This window comes from Schistocerca serialis, chromosome 1 (assembly GCF_023864345.2).
Source record: "Schistocerca serialis cubense isolate TAMUIC-IGC-003099 chromosome 1, iqSchSeri2.2, whole genome shotgun sequence".
Lineage (NCBI taxonomy): Eukaryota > Metazoa > Arthropoda > Insecta > Orthoptera > Acrididae > Schistocerca > Schistocerca serialis.
In genome coordinates, this window is record NC_064638.1 from 35,968,132 (window position 1) to 35,985,766 (window position 17,635).

Consider the following 17,635-nt stretch of genomic DNA (forward strand, 5'->3'; position numbering starts at 1 on the left):
TCCCAGTCTTACCTGTTATCGGCAGCTGTTGCTTTCGTGAACATCTACAAGTGAAACGGTCTGAAACCCTTGTAAAGCTGTTGCGGGGTAGGTTGTGCTGCGAAATAATTGTGCAGAAAAAAACTCGATTCGTTGCGCAGTTTCCAAGTTAATCAGCACTTAAGTTAGCCGATACCCAATTTTTGTATCGCTGTCTTGTTCGGTTTTAGGTAACCAAACGTTGAACAAGTTGGGCGACACCGTCTCTGGCGGCTCGCTTGAATGTGCGCGTACAGCGACTTCATTGACTATTTACAGTGCTAATGAACTCGGAAAAAGCGCAACTTTACGATTTTTTTTCTTAACAATTTATTTCTCAGCACAACCTACCTCGCAACACCCTTTCAAGCTTTTCAGACTGTTTGCGACCACCCTGTGCACTTTTTTTAAAGGTGTTTGGGTACCAGTTTCAACTACATTTCACTAAATAATACGCTGTTTTGTGGATATTTTGTCGAGTTGATGGATGATTACTTACGTCTTCCTCTGATAAAAGAAATTCATGCTCAAGAGTAATTTGCGATACTAACCGTTGACTTTGAACAATTACGGGGACTTTTTGGTGAGCATTTTAATTTGCAGTCTTTACAATTCCTTACAACAGTTGTTATATTTTAGTCGATTACGATCGGTTGCGAGCAAGCAGGTATAATAGCTTGCTTGCGAGCATATTAAATAAATAAAAAATGAGCATAAGATCTATGGTTACGAGAGAAATCTTATTTTTAATCTTTGCTGTGTGTGAGAAGTAAAATATTGTCTGTTCTGTTTCGAATGAAATCATGATATTTAGTCGATTTAAACAGTCTTTTTATTTAAGTCGTACTGTTTATTGTGGTCCCCACAAACGTGAGGAGTGGTCTTGAAAGGCTTGGTTCATTTTCATTCTTATAAGTAGTATACGTTCTTGTATGATAACCGTTTCGGTTTACTAATTAAATACACGTTTATTTTCACAACTAGACCTCTGTTTGAGCATAGCTCGAACGGTTAGAACAGGGTACGTCACTGTTCGGGAAATCTCTGTTTCTGCTCGATCTTTCGATCGTCCCGCGGTCTTGCGACTTCTATTGAACAGAATAGAATATTTATTCACCTTTAAACATGTTTACATGCAATCGGTGTCGTCATATAAAATTTATACGCACATTCGTAACTAATAGTTACAGTACAGCTATTTTAGACAACAGAGTAAAGTGATTCCACTGGCATTAGCAGACGACTGTTTACGATTGATTATTGTTCATTATTTCTGTCGCCTGTACGTAACAGCTGTTTTAAATACTAAAAATTGCAGTGCATGCGTTAATACCATAGTTTCAGGAAGACAATTTCGAACATTTTACTGTTCTTGAAAGCGTTATTTGTTCTAGTAATACAACACAGTTGGCCTTGTTAATATGGCTTTTTTTCGTTGATATTTTTCAGATAACCAAGAAGAGAAAGACTGATGTGAAAAGTGTAGTGTTGGCAGAAGAGCCAACACTGTTTTTCTAGAGGAGGCCGAAATGCACGCGTTTAATTACGCGCTGACTGGCGTGAGGTCTGGAACAGGACAATATCTTGAGAATTGCAAATAAAGTACGTAGATGATGTAATACTTAACTTTAATCCACAATTGAAGAACATCTCTCGTTACGGTATATGCTTCATAATATAAATTATCAACTGCTATGGCGCCTTGCTAGGTCGTAGCAAATGACGTAGCTGAAGGCTATGCTAACTATCGTCTCGGCAAATGAGAGCGTATCGGTCAGTGTAGCTTCGCTAGCAAAGTCGGCTGTACAACCGGGGCGAGTGCCAGTACGTCTCTCTAGACCTGCCGTGTAGTGGCGCTCGGTCTGCTATCACTGACAGTGGCGACACGCGGGTCCGACGTATACTAATGGACCGCGGACGATTTAAAGGCTACCGCCTAGCAAGTGTTGTGTCTGGCGGTGACACCACAAAAAGGATGCTTTCGTAATCCATTTTATTCCACTCCTCGCTGTATTTGTATCGATAGCAAATGAAGCCAAACTGCGAAACCAATTACTTACTGGTAATTTTTCTTGTTCGTACCATATTCAGATTTCAGCTTGTATGCACCACTGTTTTAATGTTTACTTCCGCAAAAACCTTATCTACCCATTGTATGTTAGCCAGTAAACGTGTGCAATGAGGAAAAAAGCAAGGCTTGCTATCGTATCTCGTGCATGTGAACAAAGTGGACGATTATTGAAACGTCAACGAAACAGAACTGCCTGGAGGTTGATAAAAAATCTAACGTCAAGCGACAGAAATAAAAAAGTAAACCGAGCTAGCATAATTCATGTACACAAAAGAAAATATTGCTTGAACGGCTCCATTTACGAATGAAATGTGATTCCTTTAAACTTTAGGTTACGATCGGATCGATAAGTACACCAGTAAAAGAAGCAAGCTGACATTTTTGATGAAACAACTATGGTATCTCTCCACACAATCAGAGCACCAGATGTTATTTGAGATACGACCACGAAAGTCAATAGATGGCCTCGACGGTCGAAACTGAGCACGTCAGAATGACGTCACAGGGAAGTATCACCATAGCGGTGACCAATGAAAGTATTAAGTGCGGTGAACCTAACGGTTCTGAGCTACAAAAGAGGGCGGACGTCGGCTTCAAGTTTGTGACGTAATGACGACTCCCTTCTTTTTTGCCTCCATGAAGACAAACACAGAAAACATTTAGTAACGGGCTCACTACATTTTTAAGATGGTGACGACAACAGAGACCATTATATTGATAAACAAAATTGAAAAGCAAAGTATTTCAATCAACAAATCAAATGAAATTAAAGGGGCAGTAACGGTAATGGGTGGGTATTGGGCAGGGACAAACTTAAGTGGGATACGTGAATTCGTCTAGAGTAAACGGAACGAAAATATATAGGAAATACAAAATTTGAATCGAAAGACAGCGATACCAGACCCCCCTAAACACCACCTCTCCAAAACAAAAATATAATCGAGAAATTACGCGAATTTGTCTAGAATAAACGGAACATAAAAATATAAGAATCACACAATTGGAATCGAATTTTTCGCTTGACCTGTATAGCCGAAATGAAGACAATGATACTGCAAAACCGAACAACGAGAAGTATAACTGAAACACATGCAGTGATACAAAAAACATACTCCCCCAAGTGAAAGTAACAAAGCACAAAATTGAAAACCGTCAACTGAAGAGCATAAATATGCACCACAAAAGTACATCCCTGCTTACTTCAAAATGTAGACTTCAAATACACTGAGCATGCACGACTTTACACAATGCAACACACTTACACCACGAGTTAAAGCCAATATGTGGAATTGCAGCTTACGCTCGACCTGTACGAGAGCTAAAAGGGAGACAATAGTACCAGACACAGTCACAAAAAAAGAACGATTTAATGGAAAAATAACAAGAAAAATTCCTCCACACTGAACTGAAAGAAAGTATATAAAAGCCACATAATTGGAATGCAACATATACTGGACTAACATAGCACAAACGAAGGTTGTGATGTCAAACCATCCCCACAAAAGAACCACATAATCAAAAACTGGCACACACGTATTCCTCCGGAATAAACGGAACAAAGAAATGCAAGAAACACACAACTGAATCGAATATTTCGTTTGACCTGAGCTCAAACGAAGAGAGCGATGCCAGTATCCCCGCCACACACAATATTATGACCCAACTTTTACACGAAATTTAACCAAAGTACAATAATTATGCCAGACACCACTGGATAATGTATCAATAATTTGATTCAGGTTATGCATTAATTCTGTGGATTCGATGAAATGGTCGTAGGACATATTTCTTGAACTGTTACTTAATTATTTGCAACTGTAACTCTTATTAGAGATCGGAACACCAAGTACGTGCATTAGAATATCGAGCGTTTCATGTAGAGGATATTTTGTTTTAAATATTGGGCATAAAACATTTGCTGTGTGGAATCGTGTAGGTTGACTTCTATTTATTTATGGTTCAAATGGCTCTGAGCACTATGGGACTCAACTGCTGTGGTCATAAGTCCCCTAGAACTTAGAACTACTTAAACCTAACTAACCTAAAGACATCACACACATCCATGCCCGAGACAGGATTTGAACCTGCGACTGTAGCAGTTCCAGACTGTAGCGCCCAGAACCGTTCGGCCACTCCGGCCGGCTCTATTTATTTAAACTATACTGTTAAAGTCTAATCATATTTCATTTACAAACCTGTCCCTCCTTCGTAGATTCATAATTTTGTGTGTTTTCTTAAATATGGAAGCATTTCTGTATTATAGCTTGTGTGCACCATTTCTTACTCCGTACCTTTTGTTTGTGAAACACGATAGAACCTGCAGTCATTTTAATATTACGAAGATCGATAATCAGTTTAATATTAATTTCCGCAAGGAAACATATTTAAATTCGCGGTCAGTAACAAATTTTTCCAAAAGATTTGTTCTCGAAGCTGAAACTGTGGGCCGTTGCTACTTTCAGAAGAAATTGCATTAACTTACATAAAGGTTCAGAATTAAGTCAGTCATTTAATGAAAGACGCCTCAGTTTCTTTTAATGTTGCCGCCACGATGGCTTTTGATTTTAATATAAAAGTAGGTCACAACCCGAATTTGCCTTCCATATTAATTGGCAGTAAAATAACTAAATCCCAATTAATGGGCAGGGACGTTAAAACAACCATAAAGACCAGTATCACACATTTAACTAGACCTATCTGGCTGAACCGCAGAAATTGATAAATACCTCCCCCCCCCACCCCCCCCAAAAAAAGTGAAAGTAACCAAATACAAATTCCAAAACCCTCATTTCAAAGAGATTTCCTTTTGATAAACAAACTACGGTATCACAATAAATGAAAAAGCTCATAGAAACGAACTTATGAACCGTAGAAATCTCCAAATTAATTACGGCTGGCCACAAAAAATACTACACCTAAAAAACCATACTGCATACAACAAATATGCAAACACAACACCACAGCAGACACAGACACAAACATTCAATATAAAAAAAAACAACAAACTGCAAACGAAAATTAACAGCTCAAACAAATAAATAATCCACAATTACCAAAGATTAAATCCAATTCAGCTGAACCATACAGTACCATAAACCTCACAACGGACACAAATATCCGCCACAAGAGTCAGCTGCCGCTGATGACAACATGAGCCTAAAAAACGATTCGTTTCAAACAAGCCACACCTCCACATCATCACGTTCTAAAAATATTTGTAAGAATCAGAATTATAAACCTTGATTCATAGATCAATAGCACTCTCACCGGCGTCTCACAGTTGGCAACTCAAATGCACATTCCCGACAGACCTCGATAGCGATCACACAATGACGCAGCAGATCTAATAATACGCATCTGCTTGCCACACCTTCAGTGGCCCTGACTATGAGCGTCCTCTGCTGTCATGACATTGGATGGCCGGTGTCAGCTACACAGCCCAGTCTCAGTCAGCCTGCGACCGTTTGCTCATGCCTTATTATTGGGTGCCTGACAGTGCACGATGCTCTTTAGTTTGCTTCTTGTAACACCTAGACTTTATTGCTATTTCGTTTTTCGCAAGGTTTTTTCGCAGCACTTTGTGAAAGTTACAAGTTAAGTAAAACTTCTGTTTAGTGTATTTACTTGTTCACTAATCATTTCTGCTGCTGCCCAGCTTCCTATGACGACAGCTCACATCTCCTTACCATTGTGAATGAAGTAGTACACAATAAACCTGGCAATGAGACGTTATCGTTTCCATGTGTGGCAGTCTTCAAGTCTCATTTACTTCTTACTTTACTTTTTGGTTGCTTTTTTCTGTTGTAGGCTTGACTTTGTGTCCCCTGTGTTTGCTTTGCTTGTGCTATTTATGTTCTAGGTTTCAGGGTTGCCGCTTTTGCACTCTTTTCTGTGCTATTTTGAATTGCTTTTCATGTCTTCATGCATGGCTTGGTTCACAATGCTGCAATCACATGCTGTGCTGCCTGCAGCTGATCCAACTTCGTTTATTCATTTTCAGTGACAACAAACGGTGTTACTGCTTGAAGTGATGAATCACTTCGTGATTTATTTATTTATTTATTGATCCATTTTCATCTACAGCTGCACAATGTGCAAGAGATATTTGGATTTTTTTGTTAATATTAACAGTTTTACATATAATATACCTTTGTACATAATAACACACATTAATATATCAATTAATGATGAATACTTAAATAAATGTTGTTGCACTATATACAGAGAGATAAATACAAATGTTCTTCTGAATGAGACTACATTGGGTAAACACACAAAAATTTTGTTTTCTAGGTATTCATTTACTGTTTAAAAGCAGTGATCAACCAAGTACGACTTCAGTTTAGATTTGAAGTGGCCAATGTTTTGTATGTGTTTAATGGTATCTGATAAGGCATTGTATAATTTTATACTAGGATGGATAAGGCTGTTTTGAAATAGCTTTGTGTTGACGCTTTGAACATGTACATTCAATTTTTGTCTTGTATCATAGCTGTGTATTGTGTGATTTTGAGTGATGAGTGGTCTTTTTGTACCCAAGTTTTGCTTAAAATACATTATATTTTCAAGTATATATATGCAAGGAAGTGGCAGGATCATCCTTTTTTGAAACAATGGTCTACATGATTTGTGATTATCTAACCCTTCCATTATTCTTATAATTTCTTTTTTTTTTTTTTAATTTTGAATGTTTTGATGGCATCTCCAGAATTTCCCCAGAACATAATCCCATACCGGAGGTGAGAGTGTACAACTGCATAATATACACACTGAAGGGTGTTGTAGCTGGTATAATTTTTTAATGTACGCAGCACAAAACAAGAAGTACTTAATTTTTTGTTCATTTGCTCAATATGTGCTTTCCATTTCAAGTTGTCTTGTAGATGAAGTCCAAGAAATCTGGTGCAGGCTGTTTTGGCAATTGTCTGTACATATAGCTCTAGATTGGGTGCTATCAGATTTTTTGTTTGTGCTGTGTGTAAATCAATAGCTACAGTTTTTTCAGTGTTTATTATTAAGTCATTGTCATCAAAGTAACATGTTAGCCTGTCGGTGGCTTCTTTTATGTTTTCTACAAGAGTGCCTTCTGAGTTTCCCGTAATTAGAACACTCGTATAATCAGCAAATTGAAATGTTTTACTGCTGTCATTGCTTATGTTTAGGTCATTTACATAGAGTAAGAACAGAACAGGACCCATTACTGATCCTTGTGGCACTCCATATTTAACAGTCAGGGGGAGGATCAATACCACCCTCACTGGCATCTCACAGTTGGCAATGGAAATGCACCTTTCTGACAGATGCCAACAGCAGTCAAATGGGGATTCATTGAATCCATTGAGGCACACCTACTGAGCCACACTTTCAGCAGCTCCGACTGCTTTGCAAATGCTTGACTCCATACCAGACCCGTGGGAAATTAATATGTCATTGAAAAAATATCCACAAAAGGTCTTATCTTTGATGTGTGCTGTTGAGAGCTTGCATGCATTTAAACATGCAGTTAAGAATTATTAAACAGTCTGAAAAAGTTGATGGCTCCCCTCCAGAGACGGCTACAGACACTTGTAAGACCTGCAGTGTCATGTGCTGTGATGTATATGCCAGACCCTGTCTTTCTCATTGTCCTTGCATATAAACTCATGTTGTCACACGGGATGAGTGGAGTTGGACAATGCTCTTGAGCCTCATTTTACAAGGATCCTTAAGTACCTAATTATGTTACGAGGAGGCTTTTGTGTAAGTTTCTACTTTAGGAAAGTACACTGTTATGCAAACTGATCACTGTTTGTAACTCTAATACAGTATACCACAATACATCAGCAAATTGTGTTAATATATTTATATCTATATCATCTGTAAATAATTATAATGAGCATAAACTTTTTCTGTATATTGCCTGATAAAGCAAGGCATAGTGAGTCAACGTACCACATTGGTAATTTCATAAAATTCATCAATTTATAATTTTGTATACTGACATATCAAATATCCAAGTCATCTATAATACATTTTTCAAATTCCAACACTGTATAAAGGATTTACTTTACACCCACTTTGTTGTTACACTTTTTAATTTATTAAAGAACACTAGTGGAAAATGTAGGTACTTTCTTAAAATATGTGAGACAAAGATATTTATAGCTGTTGTGCACTTTTGTTAGTCTGGCACATCACTTGTCAATTGCATATCTGTGTCTAGTATTGTGATGGTGTATTGACATCCTGAGGTGAAAATTATTCAGCTTTTCTTTGGTGTATACTACACAACTCTTAACATATAAACAGTATTTTCATAATATTCAATTCCTTGAAGTAATGTCTACAATTCATTTGATGGCTCTTTTTTACCAGTTAAGTTGAGTCTCATTGTAAGATCCATATGAGTTTCCCCGTAGCAAAATTCTATACATGGGATCAGTATTGAAAAAACCAAAGTATGCACACAATAGCAGAGTTTCACTTATATGGCCGCTCAGCTTATGCAGCAGACAAAACACATGTGTGGGTCTGGAGAGTAGTTTATCCATAGGTATGTCCTAGCTTAGACGTATCAATATGGAATCCAAGAGGTTTCACTGATTTATTTTTGTTTTTGGGAGCATTAAGATTAAGTCCAATGTTTTCTGTTTCGCTACTATTTTTGTGTAATGCATTAGCCTGAAACTAGGAGGTACACCTATCTATTGTTGTTGCTACATTCAGCTGTAACTCATTCGTCTTTGTATTCTAAGTGGTTAATGTGGTGTCATCTGTGTATAGTAACTCATTCGTCTTTGTATTCTAAGTGGTTAATGTGGTGTCATCTGTGTATAGTAACTCATTCGTCTTTGTATTCTAAGTGGTTAATGTGGTGTCATCTGTGTATAGTATAGCCTTACAGGACACTCTGGGAGGTAGATCATTTATGTATATGATGAACAGAAAGGGCAAAATGGAGCCCTGCAGTGCTTCTTTTTGGTCATTCAAAACACTAACTGTTTCCTATTGCTTATGTATGATTGCACAATGAATAGGGCATTCTTCCCACTCCATAGCACTAGCACTTTCTTATTAGGATAGTGCAGGACACTGTAACTATTATCATGGTGTATCTTGTTTTTTTAATGCACAATGGATTTTAATAATAAAAGTCACTGTGAAACATGGACTGCAATATCATCTAGGGTTCGTGTAATATGTAACAATGGCAACCAATAAATAAATAAAATATCAGAATAAAAATTCATTCTAATTCTTGAGTTTCACTCATTGCACAATCTATTGATGTCTCTTTGTACTACAGGTCTCACCACTGTAATTTATTCTCACAATACGAATTGCAATCAGTTTAATATGATTTATTTTTTGGATAGGCATTTCATTCTGATTAATTTTCTTCCTTGTTTCATCAGAAAATTACCTATTATTTTCAAGCTGGTTAAAAGCCATCTACATTCCCCCCCACCACCTGTGAACCACGGACCTTGCTTGCTGTTGGTGGGGAGGCTTACTTGCCTCAGCAATACAGACAACACAGATAGCCGTACAGTAGGTGCGACCACAAGGGAGGGGTATCTGTGGAGAGGCCCGACAAATATGTGGTTCCTGAAGAGGGGCACCAGCCTTTTCAGTAGTTGCAGGGGCAACAGCCTGAATGATTGACTGGTCTGGCCTTGTAACATCAACCAAAACGGCCTTGCTGTGTTGGTACTACGTACGGTTGATAGCAAGGGGAACCTACAGCCATAATTTTCCCTGGGGGCATGCAGCTCTACTATATGGTTAAATCCTCTTGGGTAAAATATTCTGGAAGTAAAGTAGTCCCCCATTCAGATCTCTAGGTAGGGACTAATCAGGAGGATATTGTTATCAGGAGAAACAGAACTGGTGTTCAATGGATCAGACTGTGGAATGTCAGATCCCTTAATCATGAAGGAGGTTAGAAAATTTAAAAAGGGAAATGGATAGGTTATAGTTAGATATGGTGGGAATTAGTGAAGTTTGGAGGCATCAGGAACAGAACTTCTGATCAGGTGAATACAGGGTTATGAATACAAAATCAAATAGTGGTAATATAGGAGTAAGTTTAATAATGAGTAAAAAAATAGGAACATGGATAAGTTACTATGAATAGCATAGTGAATGCATTATTGTAGCCAAGATAGACATGCAGCCCACACCCACCACAGTGGTACAAGTTTATATGCCAACTAGCTTCCCAGATGCAGAAGAGATTGAGGAAGTATATAACCAGATAAAAGAAATTATTCAGATAGTTAAGGGAGCCAGAAATTTAATACTCATAGGGAACTGGAATACAACAGTAGGGAAAGGAAGAGAAAGAAAAGTAGTATGTGAATATTAGCTGGGGGAAATAAATGAAAGAAGAAGCCGCTGGTGGAATTTGGCACACAGCATAACTTAATCATACCTATCAGTTGGTTTTAACAATCATAAGAGGAGGTTGTATGCATGAAAGAGACCTGGAGACACTGGAGGGTTTCAGATTGATTATACAATAGTTAGACAGAAATTTGTTGTTGTTGTTGTTGTGGTCTTCAGTCTGTATACTGTATTGATGCAGCTCTCCAGCCTACTGTATCCTGTGCAAGCCTCTTCATCTCTGAATAACTGCTGCAAACTTCATCCTTCTGAATCTGCTTAGTGTATTCATCTCTTGGTCCCCCTCTACAATTTTTACTCTCCACACTTCTCTCTAATACTAAATTGGTGCTACATTGATGCCTCAGAACATGTCCTACCTGCCGGTCCCTTTTTCTAGTCAACTTGTGCCTCAAATTTCTCTTCTTCCCAATTCTGTTCAGTACCTCCTTATTAGTTACATAATCCATCCATCTAATTTTCAGCATTCTTCTGTAGCACCACATTTCGAAAGCTTCTATCCTCTTCTTGTCTAAACTAGTTATCATCCATGTTTCACATCCATACATGTCTACACTTCACTCACGTACTTTCAGAAAAGACTTCCTGACATTTAAATCTATTCTTGATGTTAACAACTTTCTCTTCTTCAGAAGCACTTTCCTTGCCATAGCAAGTCTACATTTTACATCCGCCCTACTTCAATAGTCATAAGATATTCTGCTTCCCAATAGCAAAACGCATTTACTACTTCAAAAGTCTCATTTCCTAATCTAAATCCCTCAGTATCACCGGAACTTATTCGGCTACATTCAATTATCCTTGTTTTGCTTTTGCAGATGTTCATTCTAACAGGGTCATTTGGATGGCCGAGTAAAATGTTATTGAATCCATTTGCTGTTAGGATGGGGCATGGGCGGTAGTTCCGGGTAGTGCAGAATGTGGAACACGGAAAACTTAGTTTTACCATTTATTACTAAAGACGGTGCGACAATGCATTAAGCGCATCTGGTAACCCATCATCACTGTGTCAAGAGCGATACATGTTCGCAACTGGCCGGTCTCAGGCCCCTCTTCGTAGCCGGTGGCTGTGTACATGCCACGGCGCGCAACTCAGATTGCATTTCCCGTCAGCATTCCGCGTGATAAGGGCACAGCACGGACACTCTGGCGCTGTCCGCTATGGCTGTACAATTCTGCCGTTACAATTACCCTCCCTCATGAAAATGAGCTACCGAAGGTTGCTCGAGACGACCTCCTGGGCGTCATGCGTTTGTCTCGCCAGTCGCGGCGTTGGGGGGCACTTCAACATTTATTCTGTTTGCAGACACAGTCATGATGGGCACTGACGAGCGGGTTTTCTGGACAACAATTTCATACATTACATAAGCTGTACATACAAGAGGCATCAATAAAAGCACAAAGAACACAACACTGACAATCAAATATGGATTAGCATTATTGGAAGATTCAATAGACTTAATTTTAGTTGATACTTCTAAGAAATTTAACTCATTATTAGTATTTATTACACTTTCATGGATATCCGCAATTAAATTGTCATCCTTGGGTAAGTTGGACAGGGAATGATTTGCACATTGTCAGTAAGTATGATTCATTGTAATAAACAGGTAACGTCCTTGTTAAAGGGAATTTTGCATCTGCATGAAAGGTGATTGGTAATACAAAAGGCATTTCAAACAGATCACATGATAAATCACAGTGCGTAACATTCAGAATTAATCCACTACTAGTTAATTTGAATGTGAAAGGTAGTTCAGGTGTGTCAAACATTTTACAGGTAAATGTGATTTCGAGAGTTGAGTTAAACGAACATATTATACCTTCAGAATATGTTTTAAGGAATGGTTGATGAAGATGCATTAAAATCCTTGGGCAATCACTGCGAGGCAGATTGTTCATAAACAAATCTTTCTCACAGCTGTACACTCTAGTATCTAAGAATACTGCCATCTCTGGGTAAATTAGCATATGACTACGTTTACACTTACGAACATCATGTTCATTCAGGGATACAAAATATCTTCTGTCTTTACTGATTAATAAATAATCCTTTAGCTGATACATTGCGTGAATACTTACTTGGTTCCATTTCACAGGGTAAATATGAATTTTATACATTTCAAAATTATGCTTGGATCTGGCAATTGGTATAGAAACAATTACAGTTAATTGATCTTCAGTCATTAAAGAATATGTGGTAGTTAATCTATAATAAGCATATAAACTGTAGGAATTGACAGATAAATCATGGTAGATGATGCATCTAGCTTACGTTCAATCAACATTTGTAAAAATTGGTCTGGATGCAATAAAACACTATTCAAGCAATCATTTGAACTACTTTCTAAGGCTATTCTTAAATTCAGAGCATCAAATTTAGTGTTTGATAAACAGTCAGTAATTCTTAACAGTAGGGTGTTTAAATCTAAATGTGCATTTACAGCTTGAAGAATAGCATATAATTCACGGATAGTTGCATTCATTTCACCATGAATTGAGTTAAAATGTATAATGAATTCTTTCACAATTTGTTCAATAAACAATGTGTGGTTAGTAACGGTCTTTTGCATATTTATTAACACAATTATTTCCTTAGAAAAGTTAACTGAATTTGTGTTAGACTGCTGCTTTAGAGCTAGTATTTTATCCTTTATGTCCAATAGATCTTGGCTAGTTAAGGTACCAAATACAGTACGAAGAACTCTACCTCCAAAATCAAACCAGACACGTTTGCATCTAATCAAGCTTTTATGTGACAAGAGTTTTAAGAAACAGTTAATCATAGCTAGCGAAAGTGGATTCTACTTGCATTTTTGCAGTAATCCCGTTGTTATACCACGAGGTTCCAGTTTCCAAGACTGTATCATTATTCTTAATTGAGCAGATCAAATCAATTTGTTTTTTAACAGAATCAAATTGTTGGTGAATCTCAGACAAATTATATTTAAGCACAATTGTAGCACTGTGCGTTGAGACTACCATGTCTGATTGTGGTTAAAATAACACACATCCATTCTGTGACACTATGTCTACAGCATTAATGGAACACACTAACATAACAAAGAATGGAATTACAGTAAACATGGTTAATAAGTTCTACCCACTAGAATTAAACAATCAATACGAAGAAATATGCGCCTTAGGTGACCTGTGGAACAGATATTATTTACACTTGAGCACCGTGAGCAATAGCTGCGATTTTATGTTGCACAGCACGTTCACATATGCGCTCGGCTAACCGCAACACACCTTGCATTCACTCACACTACACATGCTTACGGAGGTTGTAAGTGTGCCTTGGGCTGGATCGCTGGGTTGGTGGCGGCGACGCCTCGGGCTCGAAGTCTGGACTGTGAACCCGCAGTGCTCGGTTCCTGGATTTTGGAGCAGCTGGTCTGCCCCTCGGTCAGTCCTCGTCGTCGTCCTGCGTTGCTACAGGGAATCTACCCGGGTAGGGCTTTACATGGTTGACATGGATGACAACTGAATGAAAAGGCAGTTAGAGCTTTAGAGTGACAGGTGACACCACCTCCAAGATAGGGTATGGTCCCTTCCAAAACTTCTTAAACTTTTTGACCTGTGACTTCTTTAACACTACGTTGCTTAGGTAGACAAATTCTCCCACTCAAAACTGCGGCGCGACTGCTTGGCAATTGTGTTGCTTGGCTTGCTGAAGGAAGGACTGATAATTCCGCTGTTTGAAAGAAGGACTGATAATTCTGCTGTTTCACTTCCTTCCATGCGTCCTTCAGTTTGCAAGCTAACTCCCTTACGTGTTCATTGCTGATTCTAGCTGACGATCGCCAAAGTCCAAGGGTGAACGCATCTTCCATCCATATACAATTTCATAGGGACTGAGGCCCATTGATGATTGCATTTTAGCGTTGTAGGCATTTACAACATACGGAAGACAGACATCCCAATTATCATGTTTGCTGCTTACATAGAGGCTAAGCATTTTAATGAGGTTCTGTGTACTCTCTTGACACGACCATTGCTTTCAGGGTGTGCTGGTGTGGTTCTCAGCTGGGTTATTTGCATCAGCTTACATGTTTGTTTAAGTAAATCACTCATAAAATTCGTCCCTTGGTCACTGATAATGCTTAATGGAGATCCAAACTTCACTTTGATCATAAGATATCTGAAGAAATGACATAATATCGTCAATATGTACTTGTTTCCATCCTTAATCTTTGGCAGGGGACAGACGACATCTAACCCAATTCTTTCAAAAGGTTCACTATTCTCTGGCAGTTCTTGCAATGGTGCCTTAGTTCTTCCTGAATTATTCCATCTGTTGCAGGAATCATATTGTGAAACAAACTCAAATACGCCAGCCTTACGACTTGGCCACCAATACTTTTCAGCTACTTTGATATTCATTGCCTTTTTACCGCAGTGTCCTGATAGTAAGGAATCATGTTGTTCAGTCAGGATTTGCTCTCTTGTGCTTTCTGGAATAACTAGGTGATTCCCTTTGTTAGTAACTTTGTACAGTAATCCATCTATTTCAATGAACTGTTGATCATTTTTCCATATTTTGCATTGTGGATCTTCTTCTTGGGCTGCTTTTAGTTCCTCCTCATGGCTTATGGTGACACAGACATGAACCTTACGGCTCATCGCATCAGCATTCACATGATGTTTCCCAGGACGATGGATAACTGTGAATTGGTAAGCACTCAGTTCTAATGCCCATTTTGTTAGTCTCGAACTGGGATCCTTTAAGCTCAACAGCCATTTAAGTGCACCATGGTCTGTGATTACAGTGAATTCTCTTCCTGTTAAGAAACATCTGTTTTGTTTGATACCAAAGACCAGAGCACAAAGTTCCTTTTCAGTGGTAGTGTTGTTACATTCTGCCTTATTTAACTGCCAGGAAGCAAATGATACTGGATGTTCTTGACCATCAAATTTTTGGGACAAAATAGCACCAACTGCAAAATTTGAAGCATCTGTGGAGAGGATGAAGGGCTTACTGAAATCTGGATAGGCCAAAACTGGAGCTGTGGTTAGAGCAGTTTTCAGTTTTTCCATTGCATTTTTGCATTCTGTTGACCAACAGAATGTGGCTCCTTTTTTTAAGTAACTGTGTCATTGGCCTTGTGATATCTGCATAATGGGTCATGAAGCAATGATAGAAATTCAATAAACCCAAAAATGATTGTAGTTCTTTGACTGTTTGTGGTTCAGGAAAAGTTTTGACAGCTTCGACTAATTTTGGATCAGGGCGGACACCTTCACTGGTTATAACATGTCCAAGGTACGTCACTTCACTTTGTGCGAAGTCACTTGATAAAGACAAGTTCCCACTTCTGACATGCTCAAATACTGCTTGAAGCCTCTCAGTGTGTTGCCTCATGCTTTCACCAAAAATTATCACATTGTCAAGGGATACAAGAGCTTGTGTTGGGGTGAGCCCACGTAAAACAGAATCCATTAGGCATTGGAAGGTATCTGGGGCGTTACATAGTCCAAAGGGCATGCAGAGGTATTTGTACACTCCTGTTGCAGTTACAAATGAAGTTTTTGCTTGATCATCTGGATGCACTGTTAATTGGTGATATCCGCTAGTTAGATCACAGACTGAGAATATGCGACATCTGCCAAATAGTCCAGGGTTTCTACCAAGTTTGGTAATGGGTAAATGTCTGGTGTGGTGACGGCATTTAATGCTCGGTAGTCAACAGAAAATCGGAACTGTGGTTCGCCCAAAACAGATTTCTTCTTTACTAGGACCACTGATGGTGACCACGGTTGATCAGCAGGATCTCTTGGTTTAATAATTCCAGCTTCTAGTTGTTCCTTGACCATATCTTCGACCAATTCTCTTTGACTGAATGGAATTCGGTAAGGCTTCTGCGTGATTGGTGCTGCATTTCCAGTGTGTATGCAATGCTGCACTAAGTGAGTAACAGGTAAATTTGAACATTCTCTGAAAAGATCTGAATGCTCTAACAAAACAGGTGATAAAACCTTCTGATCATCAGCTGACAAATGTTCAATCTTCTTCCAAATTTTGTTCTTTAATTCGATTTCATTTTCAGCTCCTTGTTTCAATGTTTCAATATGACTACAAGAATCTGTTTTCTATCTCACGAGATAGATAAGAATGGTTAGGATCTTTAAACTGATCAATAAAGTAGATGTAGTGTCCAAGAGAGCATCCCAGAGTGCCCCAGAGAGCATCCCAGAGTGCGCCAGAGAGCATCCCAGAATGCACCAGAGAGCATCCCAGAGTGCACTAGAGAGCATCCCAGAGTGCCCCAGAGACCTAAAACACCAAGAAGAATCGCTTCTCGGCTTTTGGCAAGATCAATGTGTAAAAGAATCTAATAAATAAGAAAAGAAGAATCTAATAATGTGCGTCGCCGTCTAGGCGGGTGACCTTGAACGGGACTTAGCCGCTGCACGAGGCGCCACGCGGATCGCGCTAAGTTTTAACTAAGAGCGATCCGCAGAATTGCTCGACTTCCGGCGCCGCCATTGCGGGTTTATCGGGGCGGCGCCGCCATTGCGGTTTGTCGGGGCGCTACTTCCTGCCGCGCCCAGTCTTATCAGTAGGCACTTCCGCTGTACAGGCAGCTGCATGCTCATTCTACTCGAGGCAGCCGCACTGAGCACACAGCCATGCCGTATAGGAGGAGAAGATATAGAAGGACATCAAGAATGCCTGTGTACAAGACCGTCGATACATTTACTTTAACACCAAATAATGTAGCACAAGATGAGCTCCTTAATGGTCCTATCACATTTGTAGGAGCTAAGATCAATTTCTCTTGTACTACAACTGAGGTTGTTACTGTTCTTTAATTCGATTTCATTTTCAGCTCCTTGTTTCAATGTTTCAATATGACTACAAGAATCTGTTTTCATGACTGCTACATCTGCTACTTCATTTGGAATCGGTATTACATCATCTTTACTTATGCTCGACACTTCAGCAACCTTCGTTTCTCGTGGCAAAACGACATCTGTATTGCTCATATTCGTTATTGTCATTGAAACTTGCGCCACGTTCGGCCTCATGGTTGTAGCTACGCCTATACTTCGGTCAACATAACAATGCATTGTTCCGACCGTTCGGTCAACAACAGAGCTCCTTTTCTGATCAGTGGCGACTTTACTTCAACATGGATTGTCTTTCCTGTCCCCTGA

At 39.0% G+C, this 17,635-nt stretch overlaps 1 protein-coding gene and 1 long non-coding RNA gene across 3 annotated transcripts in view; one reads left to right on the top strand and one right to left on the bottom strand.

The window, feature by feature from the left end:
* Positions 1-1,609, top strand: part of LOC126461236 (uncharacterized) — a 52,989-nt gene extending 51,380 nt beyond the window's left edge. The window contains exon 3 of the long non-coding RNA XR_007585946.1: positions 1,468-1,609. This is a non-coding gene — a long non-coding RNA (uncharacterized LOC126461236). The remainder of the gene's footprint in view (positions 1-1,467) is intronic.
* Positions 1-17,635, bottom strand: part of LOC126461210 (uncharacterized) — a 168,190-nt gene that overhangs the window by 105,786 nt on the left and 44,769 nt on the right. The window lies entirely within an intron of this gene.